Genomic DNA, 23,146 nt, shown 5'->3' with positions numbered 1-23,146 from the left:
CCCCTGAGCACTGTCTTGAGAGTAGGCCCCTTAGGTGTGTCCCAAAACCAAAATGCCCCAAAAACCTGATTTTATGGTCCAAGGGACAAGTGGAAAGACTCAATGGGAGGCCTGTATTTATCCCTGACACCTTCTGGTACTCCCTGACTACTCCTGCTAGTGACCCCCAACATCATCAGCTAGCCTGATATTCTCACCTATACCCCCTTGTCCCAAACTGATTTTTAATAATTTAATAATAATTGGCATTGCAGTCTTTAAAGTGTAAAGGAATCCATCTTTCTGTTGGTTCCAATGTCTCATTTCTTCTAGGCACAGGTATGGAACAGGAGAGCTACACTGGCTGGTTTCCCCTCTGACACTGCTGTTTCCCCGAGTGATGGAGACCAAAAGTTTAACACAAATACTTTTTGCTTCACAACAACTGAATCACATCTGTTGTGTTCTTTGTGGTTCATCCAGAAAAGTGTACTTTTTCTCACACATATTATTGTTTTGTAGCTTTATAAATTTTTCAGGTTATTTAAAAAATGTTTGCCAAAGCATCGAAAATTAGATGGGCCCGACAAGTAATGCAATTTGGAAACGACTGCTGAACTAGAGCTGTTACCGACTGGATTTCATGTGAAATCAAAAGAACACCTGGCTGCCCACCTACGAGATGGTCAGTCTTCGTCAAGAACCTGAACGAATGGTTTGAGGCTCTTCGTGTTCCTGGAGTGAGCAGACACCATTAGGCTACACTAAGACTCGACAGGGACGAATGGAGACATTACTGGCACCTGTTTGCGCAAATCAATGAGCAACATGATGACAGTGATACAAATGAAGTAATTTAAAAAATGTCCATCGAGGGAATGCATTGTTCCTGGAAACGCTATAAACCCAGGCTGATGTGTGGACTGGATAGAGCAAATTCCTGTTCCATTTTCTGGGCCTTTTAACATATTGTCCTTGGATATGGGGTGTAACATATTTTGAGCTGATAGGAATCTTTGTCAAAAATAGAGAGCTGGGGATATGGGTGAAAGTGGTAAAGCATATGACTAGCATGTGTGAAACCAATTTTAGTGGCAGAATTAGATCCCTGGCACTGTATGCCCCACTGAGCCAGGCTCTAAGTACCACATTGTCAGACCAGCTTCTGAACCATCAAGCTCCCATCACCAAGTCAGGTATTATTGTCAGGGCTGATTCCCCCAAAGCTCCTCAGCACTGTAGGTTATGACCCCTATATAATACAAGGTATTTAGAGCTATAACTAACTTTATGACTATTGCTATGTACTCCAGTACACATGTATGGATATGTGCACTGCTGACTTTTTCGTATCTTAACTAGAAAAATTTGAAAAATGTTAACCTCAGGCACTTTTACAATTGTGTTACAAGGAATGCAATCAATTCTGAACTTGTCTTCCTCTTTCTTCTAGATCAGCGTTTCTCAAGCAAGGGGCATATGACCTGTTGTAGACTTCCAGGATATTCCATGAGGTGACAGGTGAAAGTCACATAAATGGAAGTGGGGGGTTGGTACGAGACTAGGACGCTAACTGGTAGGGTAGGGTGTCACTGGAAGGAACACAGGGTGGAAGGAGGCTGCTATTGGAAAGGTTGGAAACATTGATCCAGATGATGCAGAGGGCCAGCTGCAGCATGAGGAGAGCTGGGTCTGCCTCAGTGACAGTCCACAGGACTTAGGGTCCTCAAGCATACCAGCCCCTGTCCGCATCCTTAGTCACCATCCAAACCAAATTTCAGACCCAGATCTTACTGTGTAGAAACTTGGGAGACAACACTGAACAGACAAACAGGAGCTATCTCAGGAAAGGAAAGAAAACATCAATACCTTAAGAACCCACCTAGCAATATATGGAGATATTAGATTTCTGGTGACAGCTGGAGGGTTCGGAGGGGTGCGCACTAGGTTACCCAGAGTGTTTATTTGTGCAGTTTCCAAGCCTTACACAGCTCATTCCTTACCCTGACCTCCTTGTGCTCTCTCTATATATGATGGTGACTGTCATACGATTTGCTTCACAACCTTTGGTTGAGACTTGGCCAATGACTTTTATTTCCATATGTGTTAACTGTGGCTATTACCAGGCAACATTTGAGGGAACAGAATAGACACTTGTTTTTATCCATTTGGTCAACACCTGCTTCTTCCCTCTTCCACAATTCCCTGAATTCCTAATTGGCCTCAAATCACTTGGGCATGGTGGGATAGAATCTCTGAGGTCCCAGCTCCCAGCCTGCAGGGGAAGGAGGATGGACCCGGGAGCCTGGGGAGTGTGGTGAGAAGGAAAGCTTGCTCAGGGCAAGCTCTCTGCTATAAACAAGTGCGTATTGGCTGCTCCAGGACAATTGCCCTGCCCTCCAGATTCCCTGGGTGGAGAATGAACATCCTGATGACCAGGCCCAGGGAACACTGCACCAGGAATCATCCGACTCATTTCCAGCTCTGCCTCTGCTCTGGCTCTGCGCCAGGCCTCTGCGAATCGCCTCTGTAGGTGGAGAAATGACCTTTCCCAGCCAAACACTCATCACTCCTGAATTTCCTTCATTATCCTGAGACTGGATCATAATTAACATCTCCAAATTCCTTCCTCCTCGGAGAAGTGCTGGAGTACTTTGAGATTAAAGGTGACCTGTGGCTCGCGGGAGAGTATGCATGTCTGTGTGCACGTGTGCACGGTGCGCTGCACCCCGACGTGTGTGGGTCGTTGGGGGAAGGCTTTTACTCCAGTCCTAGCTGCTCGGGCTCCTCGCGGCCCTTCGGGAGCCCCTGCGCACTTCACTTCGCAGTGCTGAGTCCCGAGAGCAGCAGGGGCTTCCGATCCTCGTGGGAACGTGCAAGGCGACTCGACCAGCAGTGACGCGGCCGCAGACTAGATTCCGCCAAGTGCACCGAGGAAAGTTTCGGCCCGCGCGTCGCTCCCGCGGGGAGGGGGCCGGGCGGGGGTGGGCGGGGGTCCGGACGCCGCCCTGGAGGAAGGCGCCCGCGGCGCGCGGCGGACGCGGCCCCGGCTGCGGTCACGCGCGGCCCCGGCGCGCTGCCCACCTGCGCGGAGCCGAAGGCCGGCTGCTGGGTCGGGCGGCCGCGCCCACAGGCCCGGGGGACGCAGTGCAGCGGGCAGCGCCGCAGCGCGGGCTCGGCGGCGTCCACTCGGCCGGCGCTGGGCTCGGGGCCCGCCCGCCGCTCCCGCCCCCCGCCCGCCCGGCCCCGGCCCCGGGAGGTGGAGCCGCACGGGGAAAGTTCCGCGGCCGCCGCGGGCAGCGCCGGAGGGTGAGTGCGCCCCGCGGGCCGGGGCCGGAGGACAGGGAGTCGGGGGGACATGGGATGGAGGCACGGGAAGATCGGGGGCTCGGGGACAGGGGATTGAGGGACGCGTGTCGGGGGTCGGAGGGATGGGGTCGGGGGCAGGGGATGGGGGGACGGGAGTCGGGGGCCAGGGGGATCGCGGGATCGGGGGACAGGGGATCGGGGCACGGGGGTCAGGGGGTCGGGCGAGCCAGAAGCACGGGCGAGGTGAGCGCGCCCCGCGGGGACGAGGCTGGGGGACCGGGGTCGGAGGGGACGGGGTCCTGGGCCTCGGGGGTCCTGGCCTCGGGGACTGGGGGCTCGGAGACCCGGGGTCTTGGGGTCTCGGGGCGCTGCGGGCATCCAGCACCCAGGAGCGCCGCGGCTTCGCCCACCTTGCACGCGCTGCCCGATGCCCACTTGGGAAGTGGCCTTCCCCGTGCCCGCGCGAATGCTTGCTGCTCTGTGATGACGAGGGGGCGTGCCGGGCGGGGGGGCTGCACTCGGGCAGGGCAGAACCTGGGGGCAAGCAGGGGGGCTGAGGGCTCCTGGGGGCTGCACAGGGCGGGGCAGGGCAGCTGGCGGAGTCCCTGGAGACCCCCAGTGCCCGTCTCCCGCGCGCCCGCACCTGCCCGCCACCCCGGGGACTCTCTTGCCGTAGTCAACGGAGGGGGCGGCACTGGGAGGGTCCACGCTGCACATGCTGAGATGACCGGCCTTGGGAAATCACCAGTAAGTGCAAGGGCCGATTTCGCAAACGCCACTTTTATTCCCATTTCAAAGCCTTGGAGTAGTTTTTACTGAAATGGCAGTAGATGGTCTCCGCAATAAAAGTGATTAACTCCTTTTTCACACTTCCCCTCCCCTCCCACAACTTTTTAAAATGGACATTTGAATTTGATTGTACCGGCATTCTTGGATTTTGTTATTATTGTTATTACAAGAAAGTAATAATTATCAGGGTGTTCTTTGCAACAACGAAGCATTAATAAGCCCTGTGTGGTGCCATCATGCTCCTAATTGGATGGAGGAAAGTCTTTCAAGGTTGGAAGTTGTGGCATAAAGAGAGATCATAAACCCATAGACATAAATAGTGACTTCAATAGAAGCAACTGCGTAGTAGGATATGGGATCACTCCCAGAAAATGTTGATTCTTAGAAAGCAGTTCCTACAATTAGGAATCCTATAAATATTTAATAATTCTTCTGCGTTGGATTACCTGATATACTTGATGCAGCATTGAAATGCTTTAATTCTACTCATCTTTGTATTTGCAAACTATATTAATAGATTTCAAAATAGTTCTCACTTAGGTTCATTCTAGTGTGCTTCTTCTTGTGTCATCAGTCCTTTTTTTTTCTTTTTATTTTCCTGGTTCTAAGCAGCCTCTACTTTAACTGTATGGTCTCGGGCAGTCTCTTACCTCTCCCAGCCTTGATTTCTTATTTTGGGAAAAGCCTGACCTCTAAGATAAGGCAGAGGCGTAGGGTAGTGTTTCAAGCCCAGCGAGTACTCGGTAAAGATCTCCCTCTTTACTGCTAGGCACCCCCAACTCTGGCATACTTCAGCCAGAGTACAACCTCTCTTTCCTTTGACTTTTTCAAATATCTTTTGTTGAATAACCTCAAATGCTGCCCTGTTTGGGTATTTAACTCTTGGGGGTAGTGGGGGGTGGGCAACACTGCAAGGTTTTCTTTCCTGTTACTAAGAATCCACCGAAGGTCATATGACGATGACTTGTACTTCCTAATCTTCCTGTTGTTCTAGCTCCATCCTTAATGTTGCGTTATTGTATTGGAAAGAAAGAGCAGAAAGTTTGGTGAGGGAGTGTGTGGTTCCAGTTTATCTGTCTGTGTGTGCCCAGGCCTGACAGAGAGAAGGGCTAAATGCTCTGTGCTGGAGAACAGAACACAGAAAAACAGAATACAATACTATAGCTCACATTCTTCAGAAAAATCCCAATGAAAGGTATTTTGGCTTCTAAATGATAGCCCTACTAAATATTAGGGCTTTCAGATATGATTAAAGGAGGAAAGCTGGGTAGATGTTAGTACCTATAGATCACACAGCCTTGAGAAGCAATGAGAAGCAATTTTGGGAACCATGTCAGCCAACCTGTGTCTGCTTCACCACTAGGGGACCCCTCTGCCTCGGGGACCGTCAGCAGCTATCCCCTCAGTTAGCAAAGGAATTTTACTGCCTGGGCTCTCAACGTGGGAATACTTTATTAGAAAAGGGCAGTCTGTGTGAAAAGCATTACCAAAAGCCTAAAAGTAAGTGGAGGTGGTCTTAATGGACATGTTCGGTTATTGTCTTAGAATATTTTAGAGTTAAAGATTTAAAGCAGTTTTCAGAGTTGGGCTTTACATTTTATATGTTGTTAGAGTAATATAAGTGATTTTATTTTATTTTGAAGTAAAATTACTTCAAATTATTTTGAAGTAAAATAATTTGGAGAAATTTCAGAGGAAAGAGATAATGAGAGAGATAGTGTGTGCGTGAGAGAGAGAGAGGAAGAGAGAAATGAGAATGGGATGAGTTAATAGAAACCATGGGCTTCCACAAAGGGAAAATGGTAGAGAACATGTCTCAGGTCAAGATGTGGGTGAACCTCCAAGTGAAGAATGCATGATTTTTTAAAAGGATTTCTAGTAATGAAATATATGGCTGTGGTCTAGTATTTTCAAGAGCACTTTTAGGCTAAGTCTTGGTGGAGCATATTTTTATTTATAACATGTTGAAATTGTTTGATATTCTAAATGGGTACTTGTAATAGCAGTAACAAAAATAAGAGTTGTTTCTCAAGGAAATTTTCAGGCAGTAAAGGTTCCTGGTGCTTTTTTGTTTTTAAAAATGGGTCATGCTAATTACACCTTTAAAATATATGTGGGGGCTGCCAGAGCAATAGCACAGCACGAAGTGTGTTTGGCTTGCTCAAGGTCAACCTGGGTTCAACTTCCGGCATCCTGTATAGTCCTCCGAGCACTGCTTGGAGTAGTTCCTGTGTGCAGAACCAGGAACAACCCTTGAGCATTGTCAGGTGTGGCCTAAAATGCCAACAAAAATAAAAGAAAAAAGAAGTAGGGATTGGAGAGAGAGAGAACAGGGGTTAAGGCATTTACCCTTCATGCAGCTGATCCTGGTCCCATCCCAGTACCGCATATGGGCCTCTGAGCACTACCAGGATTGAACCATAAGCACAGAGCCAGGAATAGCCCCCAAACACTGCTAGGAGTGATGCCCCTCAAGAAAGTCCAATCCCAAGCCAAAATTATGCTGTATTACATTCATAGAAACACCATGAAAAGGCCTCTTCTGTGAGGTTTTAAGAGGATCTCTTATTTCTCAGTTCTAATTTGAGTGAAGTTAGGATTGAGATGATTGAACAGTTGTTTTTATTTGTCAGATATAATTTGCCATTTGGTAGAGAAATATTGACAATGTACATAGGAAAACATTCCTGAAAATATTGCCATTTTGTTTGCAAATGAGTAAGAGAATATTATATTTTTCAGATTTTCAGTGAAATTTAATTACCACGACAAACTAGACACCATATGTTTCTAAAGTGAAATGAACAGGTAGAAAAGGGTTTGGTACATTCTCATCCCTGTACTTTATCAATGGCTTTCTTCTCTAAGCTGAACATCTCTGAATTCAGAAAATCACCAGGCAGCAAACCCACTGATTATTTTACATAGTGGAATTTTAAAACAAGACAGTTTGATTTTTGTTCTTCTCCATCAAGTCTATCAGAGGTTCCCAAAACTACTGGGCCTACCTTCCCCTTTTCCGAAAAAAATTATTCGGTGCCCACACCCCACTTCCAAAATGTACTTTCCATAGTGAATAAGCAGAAAACACCCAAATTGCACCCAAGGCTACTATTGCCCTTGGATCATTCTAGCAGTATCACCCACTTTGTGAAACACTGGAACTCTAATTAGATCAGTGTTATTTAAGGAACCCGCTTAGGAAATAACTTTTGTCTAAAGGTGGTAGACAATTTTTATTATTGCTTTCCTCTTATTAAACTAGATTTTTTGATTATTCTTAGATTACTGAGCATGTGAAAAATTACTCAGATCCTATTTGCACAACAAATGCTCCTAAATAATTGGGGAGAAAATTGCTTTTAGCCTGAAATGTCTAGTTAGTGAGCACTGCAGCATCTCCTTCCAGACTGAGGCTGCATCTAAGATACAGTGATGCGGACAACACTGTATGCAGAACAAGGCGTTTTTATTTGGGCAAGAGCCCTCAAGTTGACCAAGGCTGTCTGGGGTGGGGGGAGAGGGAGGAATGAATGAGTCTTTAGTCCTCCTTAGGAATAAAGGACCATTTTAGAAACCTGTGTTTGGGAGGTGTCTCCTGGAGGAACAGAAAAGCCTGGATATTCCGAGCAATGTCTAAAACTACCCCTTAGTGAAGCATGACTTTGCTGAACAGATGCTTTTTGTTGTTTTTAGACCATGCAAAACATAACATTTGGTTATCCTGTTATGGCATTTGATGTTTTGTTTCATTTTCACATACAGAGACATTGATGAAGTCAAAAAGAAGCCAGAAACAGGAGGAAGTTAGATGTGAATTGTTTTTATTTTGGACAGGGGCCTGTCTTATTTTCACATTCCCAAAGCACATATGTAGGTGTTATTCATTGGTGATTGGGGGTATACTCTGCTACTGTATTCACTGTATCACTGTATCACTGTCATCCTGTTGCTCATTGATTTGCTTGAGCGGGCACCAGTAATGTCTCCATTGTGAGACTTGTTACTGTTTTTGGCATATGAAATACGCCACTGGTAGTTTGCCAGGCCCTGCTCTGCGGGCGAGATACTCTTGGTAGCTTGCTGGGCTCTCCGAGAGGAATGGAGGAATCGAACTCGGGTCGGCTGCATGCAAGGCAAACACCTTACCTGCTGTGCTATCGCTCCAGGCCTGCTACTATATTAATGACATTATTGAAATGATGGTTATTGACTTAGGTTCTCAGTACTCTCAAAAGTAACTTTCTACTTCTGTCCATAAAGGATTAGAAACCACCTAACAGGGATATATTGCTTAGTAAATATAAATAGGACTGCTGCTTGAAGAGCATCCTAGGTCAGAGTCCTCCTGGTGAGGTAAGAAGAGAAAAAAATTGGACTTAAGATTCGTGCAGTTTGGACACTCGGGAGTGGCACAGTCTGCTCACCTGTGTGCAAAGTTTTTGTCTATAAAAATGGTAAGAACAGTAGCTGGTACAGAGAGCCACGTCACTGCTGGTGGCTATTTTCGTTATTGATGGCACTGCTTCTGTGTAGATCATTCTAAGAGTTATGGAGTGTGACACGGAGTCCAGGAGAATTGACTGCTCCTAGTGGTGTTTGCAAAGGCAGGTAGGTGATGGATCTCAGGTTTCTTACCTGAGATTCCCATTCCCAGTCCTTCCTCTCTAGTCAGAGTGGCTGACACAGAGCAGTTACCCACATGGCTGCTGCTCTGCTAAGCCCAATCTTTGAGTTACTCTCTTAATTATTCATTATATTCATTCAGTGATTCATTTAAGCATAGCACTTATGCATAAGAGAAGCCACGGTGTGAAAGGCAAGTTGTGTGCCTGAGATCGGCTGGATGGGTGGACCTGGTTTTTGGGACTCCAGCTCCTGGCTCAGGTTATACACTCTTAACCTCTGTGCTATCTCTCCCAGAGTAAATATTCCTTGGTTTGGCATCCTGGCTTAACACAGTGTGAAAACACTGATTTCCCTGAGATTAATGCATTTGTACCCATTTCTGGATATGTCGAAACAAGATGACAAATTAATTTTTATCAGCCCGAATGCTTTACTACACTTTATTTATAGATTTTTTTGGTGTAGTTTTTCCTAGTAACTTAGAATACAATGTACAAATCATTTCTGTACAGAATTGAACTTCTTATGAAGGTACTTTTCAGGCATGTTGTCAGCAGGATATATGCATAACAACATGCATGTGCATGTGTCTGTGTATGCATGTGTGGGTGGGATGGGGTGGGTGGTGGGGGTGGTGGAGCATTGCTGGGTGTGGCCTCAACACTCCCCTAAATATGGGCTGTAGTGATAGTACATCGGGTAAGGCGTTTGCCTTGCATGTGGCCAGCCTAAGTTCAATCCCCAGCATCCCATATCCCATCTAATCTCCCAAGCACCACCAGGAGTAATTCCTGAGTGCAGAGCCAGGAAGAGTAACTCCTGAGCATCGTTGAGTATGACCCAAATAGTCAAAGAAAAAACAAACAGAAAAACCCCAAAACAACAACACTCCCTTTAGTTAAAAAAAAAAAAGTGTGGAGGGTATAGCAGAATATGAAGATTTTAAGACTGGAGATAACCACCAATGCATTGATTAAACAAATATTTATTCTTCACCCATTATGTAAAAGTACCAGCTGGACACTGCAGAGAGTACCAAGAGTGGTGAGAAAGCGAGAAAATTATTTGGGCCTTTCAAACTAGACAGCCAGGGTTCTTGAATCCAGGCTCTACCTCTTATTGACTGGCATTATCACTGAACATATCTGAGGCTTAGTTTCCTGTCCATGTAAGGGAAATAATAATATTTATAAGCTGTTGTAAGTTAATAGTACAAGTTAGTAGCACAGATCACACACTGACCAACGCTAGTTCCTTGCCTTCTTTCTCTGTCTCTCCTGGAACCCCCCTTATAAAGGTATCTAAGATTCAAGGTGAAGTGGTATGAATTCACTTACAATGGGACTTTCTGGTGTCCTCTGGGGGTGGGGGGGGGTGCGTGTTGGGATAGACCATGATCAGGTTGGATGCTGAGTACCAGTGCTCCAGGCTGGCCAGAGAGAACAACTTCCAGGAGGCAATTGTAGCTTAGAGTAGTGGGTGGGAAACTGTAATGTAGAACAAAGATTCCTTTGTACCAAGTATTAAGAAATTACCTTTTGTCATCAGACTTGCATACTCTACCACCCCCTTCAAAGAAAAAAGATAGCCACCTCTGAAAATCTACCTTTAAAAAAAAAAATTTAAAGCACCGTGAATTGCAAAGTTATTCATAGTTGGGTTTTATGTTTTAATTAAACATTTATTTATTTATTTTGCTTTTTGGGTCACACCGATGAAGCTCAGGGGTTACTCCTGGCTCTGCACTCAGGAATCACTCCTGGTGTTGCTCAGGGGACCATATGGGATGCCGGGGATTGGACCCGGTTGGCCGAGTGAAAAAGCAAATGCCCTCCCCACTGTACCATCACTCTGGCCCTTATTTAATTTTTTTTTAAGCATTGATTTACAATGTTATTCACAGTATTGTGATTTACAAAGTTATTCATATTTTAGTTTCAGGTAAACAATTTCCAAATACTAGTCTCATCATCAGAATCAGGGACTATGTCTGGCTGGGCTTACGAACCATATAGGGTGCTAGGGATCAAACCAGGGTTGGCTGCCTGCAAGGCAAGTGACCGAACTATTGTACTGTTCCTAGATAATTAGGCATTAGTAACAAGAGAAAACTAGAGCTTGAGGTGATTTTTGTTTTGATTTGTTTTGCTATCTTTCCTCCAGATGGAACTATAGACAAGTTGCTATAGAAGACTAGGTTGGTAGAGAAAGAATCCCACAACCCACACACTTTGTAACCATGAAAAAGTTCATAAGCCTAAATATTAATCCCAAATAATTGAGGCTCTGGGGTTATTACACAATCTGATACATACAAGTAATCTGATAAATACGTGGGTCTTGAGTTGTCTCAAAAATGAGTGATTTCTCACTTTAATTATTACAAATTCTGATGGTGTTTTCCACAAATATCCTTGGGTATACAGGTAAATGTATCCAGCTTTACTGGAAAAATTCTGAACCAGAACCTGGGTCATTATTATTTATGGCGTAAACAGACTTTATGCCACTTCTTTACACCCTTTATGTGGAATAGGTTTTTTTCACATTAAGTTGAATGGAAATGAGGCCAGAGGGGCTGCATTAACTGCAGATGTTTTGTCCTGTCTTCCACTTAAGAGAGTAATCTCAGGAACTACACATAAACTCACTTTGCTTACTTACTAACAGGTCTGCAGATTTTCCCCCTTGCTTTCAAGATTGTGAATTTTCTTGGTGGCAACAGGGTAGGTTGTCAGTGTTAGCACTTTTCACCAGGATTGGACAGGATGGAGTGTAGAGGTCTCCTCTGGAACTCTCTGGCTATCTAAAAACATCTCAAGGAGGAGATACTTATTTGGCTTATGGTGATAGTCTGATCTGCGATGAAGAAGACATGAAAGACACCAGATTCTTTAGACCCCTTTCCTTGCCTCTTTGCCATAAGTGATTGTTCAATTATTTTCAGAAAATATTATGCAGTGTGAAATGGACAGGCATTACAACTAATCATTTTTGAAAGATTGTCAGATAGATAAAGAAGCTTTAAGTAAAGTTGGCCAAATTTATTATTTTATCTAAATGAGCTTTCAAATGATAAAATCCATCTGAAAACATCAGTATTTTGCAGAATTAGTATATGAATTTTTACAAGTTCATATACTAACTTGTAACTTGAATTTTTTTTGACTTTCCATATTCAGCGTAATAAATAAAGATTCATGGAAATGTGAACTATCTAAAGTGACCCAGAGATTTAGTAGAATGACATTGTTAAAAATGGAACCCAAGTCCTTTGCTTTCATCATGCAGTTCCTGATAGGCCAATTAATGTCTTTAGATGCCATGAATAACAGGCAGGTAACTTGAGTTGCTCCTGTACCCTCTGCCCAGTGATGCACTATGTAACTGCCTGTCCTTATCTTGTTCAGAATGTGGTTATGAACTTCTCCTGTTCCTCTGTGCTCTTAGAACTGTGCTTGGTGCTAGAGATGTGGAGCTGAAAAACCAGTGATTTCTGACCCCAAGGAGCTCACAGCAGATTGAGTTATAAAGAAGGGAAGATATGTTAAAGTGATGACTTAATGACACGTGAAACTTGTTCCCTGGATGTCAAATGCTCAAAACCTAAGGCAAAGGTTTTTATTTCTTGTTGATTTACAACACCAGGAATGGAAATGATGGCAATGTGCGTCAGAGTCAAATGGATTCTAAATAATCTTGGCTTCCTCTGTACATAACCAGCTACTGGGCTAAAATATGATATCCTTTTCCTCCTGCACTTCAAATCTTTAATTTTTATGGATATACGTGGTAAGTTCCAGAGGAATTTGTTTAGGGACACAATTAGAAAATAGGGTTGTTTATACCCAAAAAAGGCAAGATGTGGATATGGGTATGATGATGGCCAAGTCAAGGTTGAATAATTGATTTCTCAGTTAAAATGAAACCCATATCCTTGTGGGAATGCAGAAATGGTAGAAAGTTAGAAAGAAATATGCATTGTGCTAAACACTATTGGCAACACTTTATTTGTGGAATTAAAAAAGAACTACCCCAAAGTTTTTGAATAACTGAGATTTAGATGAAATACCTTGAGTGGGTCAGATGACAGTGACTAGTATTTGAACATGGGTCTGTTTGTCACTAAAACTCCTACTTCCAGGATACAGTGTTTCTTTGTATAAAGTATCTTTATTACCTGTGCTTGCCTTGTATGTGGCTTATCCTGGTTGGAACTCCAGGCAAGTATGGTATAGTCCTAGAGCACCTCTAGGGATCACTCGAGCACAGAGTACAGAGTCTTTGAGCACTGTAAGGTGTGAGCCCCCAAACAAAAACCTGAACAACCAACAACAGCCTCCTACTTCTGAGATGCTGGGTACCAAGTATAACCAAAAATCATGTGGCACTCTGCGTGTAACTGCTTTTATGTCTCACTTAGACAAGATTGCAAATGCTAGAGAGACTCTGAGAGTGCAGAGTTCAGGTACCATAAGCATATAGTTTTTAATGGAGATCCCAAGAAATGGGCATTGAGTTGGTACAGTTAGTTATGTAAATATAAATGTGTGAAACGAATATATACAAAACAATAGAAACAGTACTTGACAGGACTGTCACTGTCTGCACTGTCGTCCCATTGTTCATCAAATTTGCTTGAGCAGGCACCAGTAACGTCTCCATTGTGAGACTTGTTACTGTTTTTGGCATATTGAATACTCCACGGGTAGCTTGCCAGGCTCTGCTGTGCGAGCAGGATACTCTTGGTAGCTTGCCTGGCTCTCTAAGAGGGATGAAGGAATAGAACACGAGTCGGCTGTGTGCAAGGCAAACGCCCTACCTGCTGTGCTAATTATATTCATGAATGGGACAAATTGCCTTCTAGGTCTGCTTTCTTTCTTTTCTTTTTGGGGTCACACCCAGCAGTGCTCAGGGATTACTTCTGGCTCTGTACTCTAGGATCACTCCTGGTGGTGCTTGGGGGAACTATATAGGGTGGGATGCTAGGAATTGAACCCAGTTCAGTCACCTGCAAGGCAAGTGCCTACCTGCTGTACTATTGCTCTACCTCCATCTAGGCTCTGTTTTTGAGTGTCTGGCTGACCTTGGAAAGATCGTTTTACTATAAGCATTCCTGTTTCTATTTTCTTCATATTGTTGCCCATATTTATAATTTCATGGCATCCTTCGTGTTTTTTTTTCTCCCTTTTTTGCTTTTTGGGTCACACCTGGCGATGCACGGGGGTTACTCCTGCTTTGCACTCAGGAATTACTCCTGGTGGTGCTCTTGGGACCATATGGGATGCTGGGAATCGAATCTGGGTCAACTGTTTGCAAGGCAAATGCCCTACCCACTGTACTATTGCTCCAGCCCCAAACTGGATGGTTTTAAGGAAGGATTCCAACACATCAAATGTTCTTTTATTGTTGGTCTTTGGTTTTGGGCCATACCTACTCTGCACTCAGGGATCACTCCTGGCAATGCTTGAAGGACCATATGGGATACTGGGATTGAACCTGGATCTACCATGTGTAGGACAAATGCTATACCAGCTGTACTGTAGCTCTAGCCTTTCACATTAAATGTCCTTAAGAGTAATAAAAAAGAGAACTAATGTCACTAAAACAGTGGTGAGGGTGATGTCTTCTATCTTGTCTCACTGGTATTTTGACAGCAGTGAGAAAGTGATTAAAAAAAGAAAGTTTTCAAAAATAGTAAAGATGATCTGTTTGCATCAAGTTATTTTATTTAAATCTGTGGTGTGGGTGTCTCTATTGTCGGAAAGCTAGAGGACTACTAAATAATGCATGGAGTATCTGCGGTTGGAGTGGTAATTTATAACTGCATGGCTGGTGTTCACAGTTTGAGCCTGTGAGTTTTTACATTCAATGATTATACCTTTCCCATAGCCATCTGTTTCTCTCTTTAATAAGCAATATTCCTTATCAGCTCTGATTTGTGTACATTGATCACACTATTATGCTTGTTAAATATTAAAACTTTTACCCGTCCCCCTCCTGTGAGAGATCTAATTAGGTATTCAGTGCTAGCCTGGCATTATCATTCAGAATAATAGAATAGCGTGGGCATTGCCATGACATACTTCAGCTTCCAGAATCAGTTGTCTTTAAAACATTTCTCCTATCAGAGTGCCAGGCCATCAAAGTTAGTGCCTGAAAGTTTGATGAAGTCTAACACTGACAGGCCATCAGAAGAGTCTTACCACATTTAGACCCTTTTTCTCTACACATGTCTGTGCTCCTGCCCTGTGCTCAGTGATCACTCCTGGCCTGGGGGACCATACGGGGTAACAGGGATCAAATCTGGGTTGGATGCATGCAAGGCAAATGCCCTACCAACTCTGTTATCATTCTGACCCTCTATAAAATCTTTTAAATGAGTTGAGAAACTTATTATAGTTGACATTTTTCATAAATTAGGACTTGGAACAGATGTAGCAGACAAAATTAATTTTACTAAATTAAGACTTCTTAAAACATCTCAGAAGTAGATAAAAGTACAAGTAATAATGATATTTGGAAGAAGAGAAAACTAGTTGTTACTAGTTATATTTTATAAGTGATGAGATAAAAAAGAATACTCACATATAAAACTGCAGTGGCCTGAAGGTCTCCGTGAGGTCTGTCACTGACTTTTTAGCCTATTTCTGAGAAGTTAATTAAAACATGTTTTTGCATCATTGATTTAATGGAAAACATTTTACTGGCACATTGTCAAAACCAATATTTTGAGTCACTTTAGATGTTTGATGAGTTATCTAGCAGCATTTTGAGATAGTCACTTTAATAATTTTAGGTGTACACAGTAATTTTCTCATTGTTGTTTAAATTTATGAAAAATCTGCAGTTTTCTATGAGCACGTATTACGCACAAGCACACATGGGCTCACCAGTGTAGTGTAGCACTGGTGGGCAGGAACGAGACAAAGAGCAGGCCCAGAATCTTGCTCACTATGCTCTAGAGAAAGACTTTTAAACCTGTTTCATGTAATATATGGCTGCCAGGCTGATAGGCTTTTCCCTCCCAGGGGTCCCAGCTGCTCACATTAGGATTTTTGAAAGTGCCTTTATCTCCTTGGAACTGCAAATAGCAACAGCATAGCTTTCCGTTTATGCCTTATGGAAGGCAGCCTGTGATTCTTAAAATGAGAATTTATTTCGAGTTGTTTTTGAATGCGGTCAAATAAAAAGCAGATTTGGCTCTGAATTAAAATGCAGACACAAAGCCTAAAGAATGGAAGAGATCTATAGATCATCTAGGCTACTTTTGGCTTCCGAAAGGAAGGCATTTCTGCTGTTTCTCTGCATTTTTCCTCCAGGTCAGTGGAGATCTGAGGAAGGATCTTTGAACCAGTTCCCCTTCTTGGATCCTTTTCAACTTATAGTATGCCTTAGCCTGGGGTTTGGGTGGAGGGAGTGTTAGAAAAATTTTGAAGGGAAGATTTCTGTCTCCAGCTCACTGGAGACAGAGTTGGAATAATCTGAAACTGTCTTGAATTTTCTTTTTTTGCTTTTTGGGTCACACCCGGCGATACTCAGGGGTTAATCCTGGCTCTGCACCCAGGAATTAATCCTGGTGGTGCTTGGGAGACCATAATGGATGCTGGGGACAAAACCCACCTCGTCCGTGTGCAAGGCTACCTGCTGTGCTCTTGCTCCAGCCCCTCCTGAAGTTTGGAAGAATTTACACTTTATGTTTATTGATTGGCTTGTATTTAGAAAATGAGAACTCAAAAGCAGACTCTGAGAATCTCAGAGTCCAGTAGGGAATGGCTGCCAGGCGGCTGCTTTGGGAGCAGGTCACTGAGGCAGTCTGGTTCTGCTGAGAGACAAAGCCTTGTCTCAGAGGCCCCGTACCGTATCAACCTGTAGAGCAGGCCCTGAGTCATCTAATCAGCAAGTCCCAAGGTTGAAGACATTCAGAGGCACAGAGGCCACTGCACCTCCAGAAGTAGCTGCCCTGCTCATGAGAACCATCACCGGTAGCATGTGGGGCTGAGGCTTGACTAGCTGCCATGAGCTACCTGTGGAACTTCTGCAGATGACTTTACTTAGTCTCAGTGTTTCATCTGCAAAATGGGAACAACAGGAAACGTTTCTACTGTCCTTACTCTATGCAACAGTCTCAGTGCTTTAGGTATACCAACTCATTTAATCTTGACCACAATGCTCTGAGGTGTTTCATTATTTCCATTTTACCTATGAGTAAACTGAGTACAGCGGTCAGATGGCTGTTGGTGCTAGACTTGAACCTGGGCAGCTACTGCTCCTTGTCCCGCCCCCTGCTGCTTCTCCAGAGGGATAAGGTGAGTGTGAGGATCAAGTGGAATAAGCAGCCAAGAAAAGTTAGCTGCTGTTGTTAATTACAGTAATGGGAGCATCGCCTTAATGACCAGAGCAGGAAGGAAATCTGCATGATCAGCACCCCCTTTTCCCATGGACAAGCCCCAGAGATTCTAGATCCTAATCATAGAGTTGCTTTGGCAATTAACAGAAGTAATGCAGTGGGAATTCAGAGAGACTGGGGGAGCCCTAAGGAGCCTGCAGTGGGGGTGCTTGCTTCAGCTTTTAGGCCAATTCCTTTTCAGCTTTGAGGGTCCATATGGCTCTGAGGGGCCAGTGCTCACTATGATGTTTCCCCTGGCTTTTATCCTGGCTGCTAAATAGATGAGATAAGCTAAAGGCATTGTCTGGGACACAGAGCTAATTACCACTGGGAGTCCTGAAGGATCAGCACTACAGCCCTTCCAAGGAATTCTTCAATTGCTTTTTTTTTTTTTTTTTTTTGCTTTTTGGGTCACACCGAGCGATGCACAGGGATTACTCCTGGCTCTGCATTCAGGAATTACTCCTGGTGGTGCTCAGGGGACCATATGGGATGCTGGGACTCGAACCTGGGTTGGTCGTGTGCAAGGCAAACACCCTACCTGCTGTGCTATCACTCCAGACCCTTTTCAATTGCTTTTAAAAGTCATTTTGGGGACCAAATTTCTCTATTTGGTGTTGACTTTTTAGCCTAATTCTCAGAGTTTTATTTCCAAATTGTTTTGCTCTAGAATTTAGATATTATCTTGCCTTTTTATTTTCTTTAAAATTTTTGTTATGAATAAATAGACATATGTGTAAATGTGCACTTACACTTTTAATAATCAAGTGAGTAGGTATGCAGATAGGCGTCTAGCACATTCTCTTTGAAGCCCCCTCATATGTGCTTACTGGTCTGATTCCTCTCTCCTGTCCCCAAGTTTAGGGCTTCTCCCAGTACTGTGCTAAAGGGTGCTCTGCTGCTGTCCAGAATTGCACCTCAAATGTGTAACTTCACAGACATTAACAGACAAAATTGGAAAATTGACTAATGCCTGAAGACATACTAGATAGCACTTACTAAAATAATTTGTGAGAAAGACAGAAATGAAGATTTTCAAAGGAAATGTCTGAATATCAGGTTCACAGCTCTTGAAAATCCTTCTCACTCTGAGGGTATAAAAAGCATCCAGACAGAATTTTTAGGGGGAATTGTTTGGAGAAGCCTCTCAGCAGTCTGTGTTGTGCTCCTGAAGGAAGTGTGTGGTGGGGGTGCGGCACCACCCCGAGGTGGTGCATATGGGAACAGTGTCATGTCTCGGGGAGCTGGGCCCAGTGGACTGTCACTGACTCTTGGGTGATACGATTGTGGGGTTGGCAAGTGGCGAGGAGCCTGGTTAGGGTTTCCCCGATACCAAGTTCTTGGAGTGGCTGTGTGTGTGCTTCCCGTGGGCCTTATGTGATCTCCACAAGGACAGAGGCTCAACCTGCACCTGCTGTCTCTGCCCAGCCACACAGCCCCCCAGAGAGCTTGTGGGGGGCTGGAGGGATGGAAAGCTGACTTGAATGTGTGAATCACACGTGTTAGAAGGCCTGAGCCTCTGGGAAACCTATAAAATCACACACTTAAGTATATGTTGAGGAGTGAGCTTGTTTACATATTTTTTATATATTAAATGAAATAGAAGTTTGTCTCACACAGATGCGAGAAAACAAGCTTGGAACGGGATGGTTGCTGCTTTTCCCTCTCTTCAGGCCAGTGCTGAAGCCATCTCATTCTGTTCCAGGCAGCGGAGGAAGGTGGTGGAAGGAGTAGGTTGCCCCCTCCCTTATGAGGATGCTTTCAGGGTCTATTCACCAGCATTTTTGTTCTTGTTTCATTAGCCGGAGTTCAGCTACAGGCTCACCCCAAGCTCTCAGAGAAGCTAGGAAATACAGCATCTGAGCTTATAGAGAGAGAGGGAGCCTGCAGTCTCAGTGACTCCTTTTACATGGCAGTAGCAGTCAAGTGTTTTTTCTCTGTGAGTGCCTGTCGCAGAGGGGAGAGTAAGCACAGCTAGTTAGCCAGGGGGAGGAGAAGACAGATGCCTGCAGTCGCTGTGTAGGTCTTAGCTAGGTATGGGGTGGAGGAAGATGTCATACTTGTTTGACTTTAAAGGATTGATTAACATATGAACTGAATATTCCACTTCCTGGATCACAAATTGCTTTGTGACTTAAAGTAACTTTAGGACTATATTTCTTACAAATGGCTAGAAAAATTATGGGACATACTAGAGTAGTAGGGGATGTCTGAATATTGTATTTATTTCAATTTGATATAGTCCTTTTTAGGCTTAACCATTATGCCCTCTTCATATCTAAAAATTTATAATTATCCTTGAAAAATCTTAGAATTAAAAAAATTCTAGTGCCCAGGCCATGTTTGAATTTTTCTTGATTATCTGAAATAGTACATGGGTGTATTTGAGGTGCAGGGACAGGCATGCCAGCTTGGCTCATGCTATTCTTTATCCGAAGGACCACAACTCTCGCACAGAGCTGTCTGCACACCACCTCTGCACCCGCTCACAGGCTGTCGCCCCAGGGGCAGAGTTTCTTAAACTGTGCTCAGGTCACAGTCAAGAGATAATAGACCCGGGGCTGTGAACAGCAAAGATCAAAATGAATTCAAAATCAGCTGTGAAAGTGAAAAAAGTTTAAGAAACCATTTTTGGATATAGGTTTCCTTTTGGGCCTGCTCTCAGCCTGGATTCTTCCTATAGCTAGTATCCTCCCTCAGAAAAACTTTTATTTTTTAAAAAATCTGTTGTAGGACTTGTGGAGAAAGTTTAGCAATAATTTACATAAAACTCTCTCTCTCTCTCTCTCTCTCTCTCTCTCTCTCTCTCTCTCTCTCTCTCTCTCTCTCTCTCTCACTCACACACACACACACACACAGCTGCTGATTCTTAAATCAGAAAGTTTGAGGCAATGGAGTTTGATTTGGTGGTTATGCTGGACAGAAAGCTGATTTATTTTTAATACTGGAAAGTATAAGTCTTTGAAGTCGAAAGTAATGGAATCTGTACTTAAAAAGAATTTTTTATTGGTGATTGGTGGAACATGGGGCTTGGATATGATGTTGTAATAGTAACATACCATAAGAGTATGTTCCAAAATACAAGAGTGCTTTATAAAATTATGCATTTAGAATATATGGATAAGATTTTATTTTTATTTTACTTATATTTACTAGATACTTTCCATATAAAGCAACTGTTGTATAAAACAAAACAAAACAAATGAAAAATAGGATGACAGTGGGTTTATTGAGTGTGATGCTAGTTACTCATTTTCTTTTTAAGAATTTTGTCGGCAGAGGCCACTTCAAGTGGTGCTGGGGCTGTGCTCCTGCATGCAAAGCATATGCTCCAGCCCTTTGATTTTTGATCCATCTTCCAAGTCTTGTGTTCCTCCCTTTCCATTCAAATTTTTTGGTTTTAGCTCCAGTTAATCCTCAGAGACCTTCTCTCAGTGCTGTACTTTCTCTCAGCATGTTAGTACAAAGGACTGCTTAAAAAATATCATTTGGAAGTACAGGCACGACCCTTTCTAGTTATTTATTTTTTCATACCTTCCAAAACAGATGTGTTATTAAAATGTTCTATTTTTAAAAGTAACAAATCAAAGCCAACAAATATTGGCCAACAAAAATCAAAGCCAATATTATCAAAGTTACAAAATAGGTAAATTAGGAAATAATTCATACTCTAAAAGAAAACCTCACCAGACTCTCCTTCATAGGGCAAGGAAGGCAGGTAATAAGATGGCAGCTTTCGAAGTGAGGTAATGTTTTTGGAAATGACATAATTATAAAGCTCACATATGTAACTCCTTTGCAAGTTACTTTATTGCTAAAAGTAAATCACCTGTGACTACTTCTTGGTTTGGCATATATTGTAAACTCTTGCTCTTTGAACCTTGGGGAGGAAAAAGCACATGGAGATACAGTTGCTTTTTATTCAAATTTTAGGAATGGGGAAATTTAATATTTAAGTGTAATATCAACTGCCGATGAGTCAGGATTTGTTTTCATGTCCTGGTTTTCAAGAGATAATCCTAATTATGGGATATGCTTTAGGTCAGCTATAAATAGAGCTAGAAACATTAGACAATTAATTGATCTTGAATTGGTATCTTTTATTATCAAAATACTGTTAAAATATCTCTAACTTCTTTATTTCAGGAAATTAAACTGTGCTTTTGAGTGCATATTTTTCCTCTTAGTTTCTAGTTATCTATCAAAGAATGTAGGAGAAACACAATTAACCTTTGTGTTTATTTAAAAACATGCCATTTGGTGTGAAAACATCGATGCCAATGTCTGAAATTGTGATAAAAATTGATTGCTTATTGGTAAAACCTGAACAAACTTAATAATATGGAAACCTTGGCCCTACCATCAGAAATTATTTTGATATCATTGTCATGGAGGAGGCCTGGCCTCGACCATGTTATCAGCAATATCAGAAAGACATTAGAAATTGGGAAAGCTTTTTCTTAGTCACTGAAAGGTGACTCAGCTCAGAAAGTCTGAGAATCTCTGCTCTAAAAAAAGGCTTTACTTGATTCAAACTAGATTGATTTAGATTATAATATTATTTATAATTCTCTTAATGACTTAGACTTGATTGTAAGAAGCTTCTGGAAAATAATAATTTTAAATAAATGGCCTTGTTTTCTATGTCCTGTCAACACATTATGGAGACCAAAACTTTCATGCCATACATAATCAAAATGCCAAATAAAGTTGCAGTGTGACCTGACAACATGGTTATTATTTGATTCAACATTTTAATTTGCTTTCTAAATTATTAACCGTGGCAACAGTTTAAAGAGGGTTAGTAATATAAAATTATAGAGCATGCTGCCAAATATATATCTGCTGTTTCTTAATCGAGAATAAAAGCCTAAGGAAGATCCCTTTTAAAAAAATGTGGTAACATAAAATTTACCACCTTATCTATTCTTAAGTGCACAGTTCAGGGTAAGTACATTAACACTGATGTGAACTCGCACTACCATCCACCTCCAGAACACAGTTCAGGGTAAGTACATTAATACTTAAATGAACTGTCACTACCATCTGCTTCCAGAACACAGTTCAGGGTAAGTACGTTAACACTGATGTGAACTCTCACTACTATCCACCTCCAGAACTCGACTTGGAGGCTTAGTTTTAGTCCTAGTTGTTTTGAGGCTCTGGACTCTAGCAAGCCTGGTGGGATTCTGTTATGGAGAGAAGGGGTTACAGGATTCTCAGGTCTGTTCTTAGAAGATGGGGTGGCATAAATACCCATTGGTAGAGGATTGAGGCTCCCTTTTAAGAGAGTCCTGCTTCCCATGCCCCGTAATCCCAGCGAAGGTGCTTGCCATCATCCTGGTGGCATCAGTACTGCAGGAGGCCACTTTTCTATCTACCAAGGATGGAAACTGATTTCAGCCTGCCCATGAGTCCTGGGTGAAGGTTCATGAGGAAATTTTGGCCAGTGGCAGCTGGGAAGATAATTAGAATAATGGAATACTTCAGAATGACTGCTGATTGACTGGCAAATAAATGTCAGCAATTTAAGGGGTACAGTGCTCTCTAGGAGCACAATCAGAGGGATGTCAGAACCATTTGATACTCTTGAGTCTTATGGGCTGTCATTGCTGCCCAAGCGTCGAGGCTGATCTCCTCATGGGCTGGACCTGGGAGGTACCGTTGCCAAATGGACACTTGTTTTTTTTTTTTAACTAAAAAATTTTTTTTAATTGAATCACCATGTGGAAAGTTACAAAGTTCTCAGGCTTATGTCTCAGTTATACAATATTCAAACACCCATCCCTTCACCAGTGCCCATATTCCACCACCAAAAACTCCAGTATACCCCCCGCCCCCGCCCCCCCACTCCCAACTGCATAACTGCTGAATTTCACTTCATTTTCTCTTTACCTTGATTACATTCCATATTTCAACACAAAACTCACTATTTTCGGAGTTTTCCCCCAAGAAAGACAGCCCTACTACCAAGGAAGCATTTGATAATTAGTTTTCCATTGCTTAGAATGAAGAGATATGTAGCCCCACTGCTCCAAGTACATAACTCTT

The 23,146-nt window shown here is 43.1% G+C and overlaps 1 protein-coding gene across 6 annotated transcripts in view; it reads left to right on the top strand.

Moving 5' to 3' along the window:
• Positions 1-2,451: 2,451 nt before the first annotated feature.
• CSGALNACT1 (chondroitin sulfate N-acetylgalactosaminyltransferase 1) overlaps positions 2,452-23,146 on the top strand; it is a 415,840-nt gene continuing 395,145 nt past the window's right edge. For 4 of the 6 annotated variants that reach the window (XM_055120445.1, XM_055120414.1, XM_055120437.1 and 1 more), the window contains exon 1: positions 2,672-3,288. The gene's annotated coding sequence lies outside the window, so the exon portion shown is untranslated. Of the gene's footprint in view, positions 2,646-2,671; positions 3,289-23,146 lie in introns of those variants that run through there. The other 2 variants (XM_055120424.1, XM_055120430.1) reach the window with 1 other exon arrangement.

This window comes from Sorex araneus, chromosome 1 (assembly GCF_027595985.1).
Source record: "Sorex araneus isolate mSorAra2 chromosome 1, mSorAra2.pri, whole genome shotgun sequence".
In the NCBI taxonomy this organism is placed as follows: Eukaryota; Metazoa; Chordata; class Mammalia; order Eulipotyphla; family Soricidae; genus Sorex; species Sorex araneus.
The sequence above is the reverse complement of the archived record's forward strand: the minus strand, read 5'-3'. Positions and strand labels throughout refer to the sequence as shown.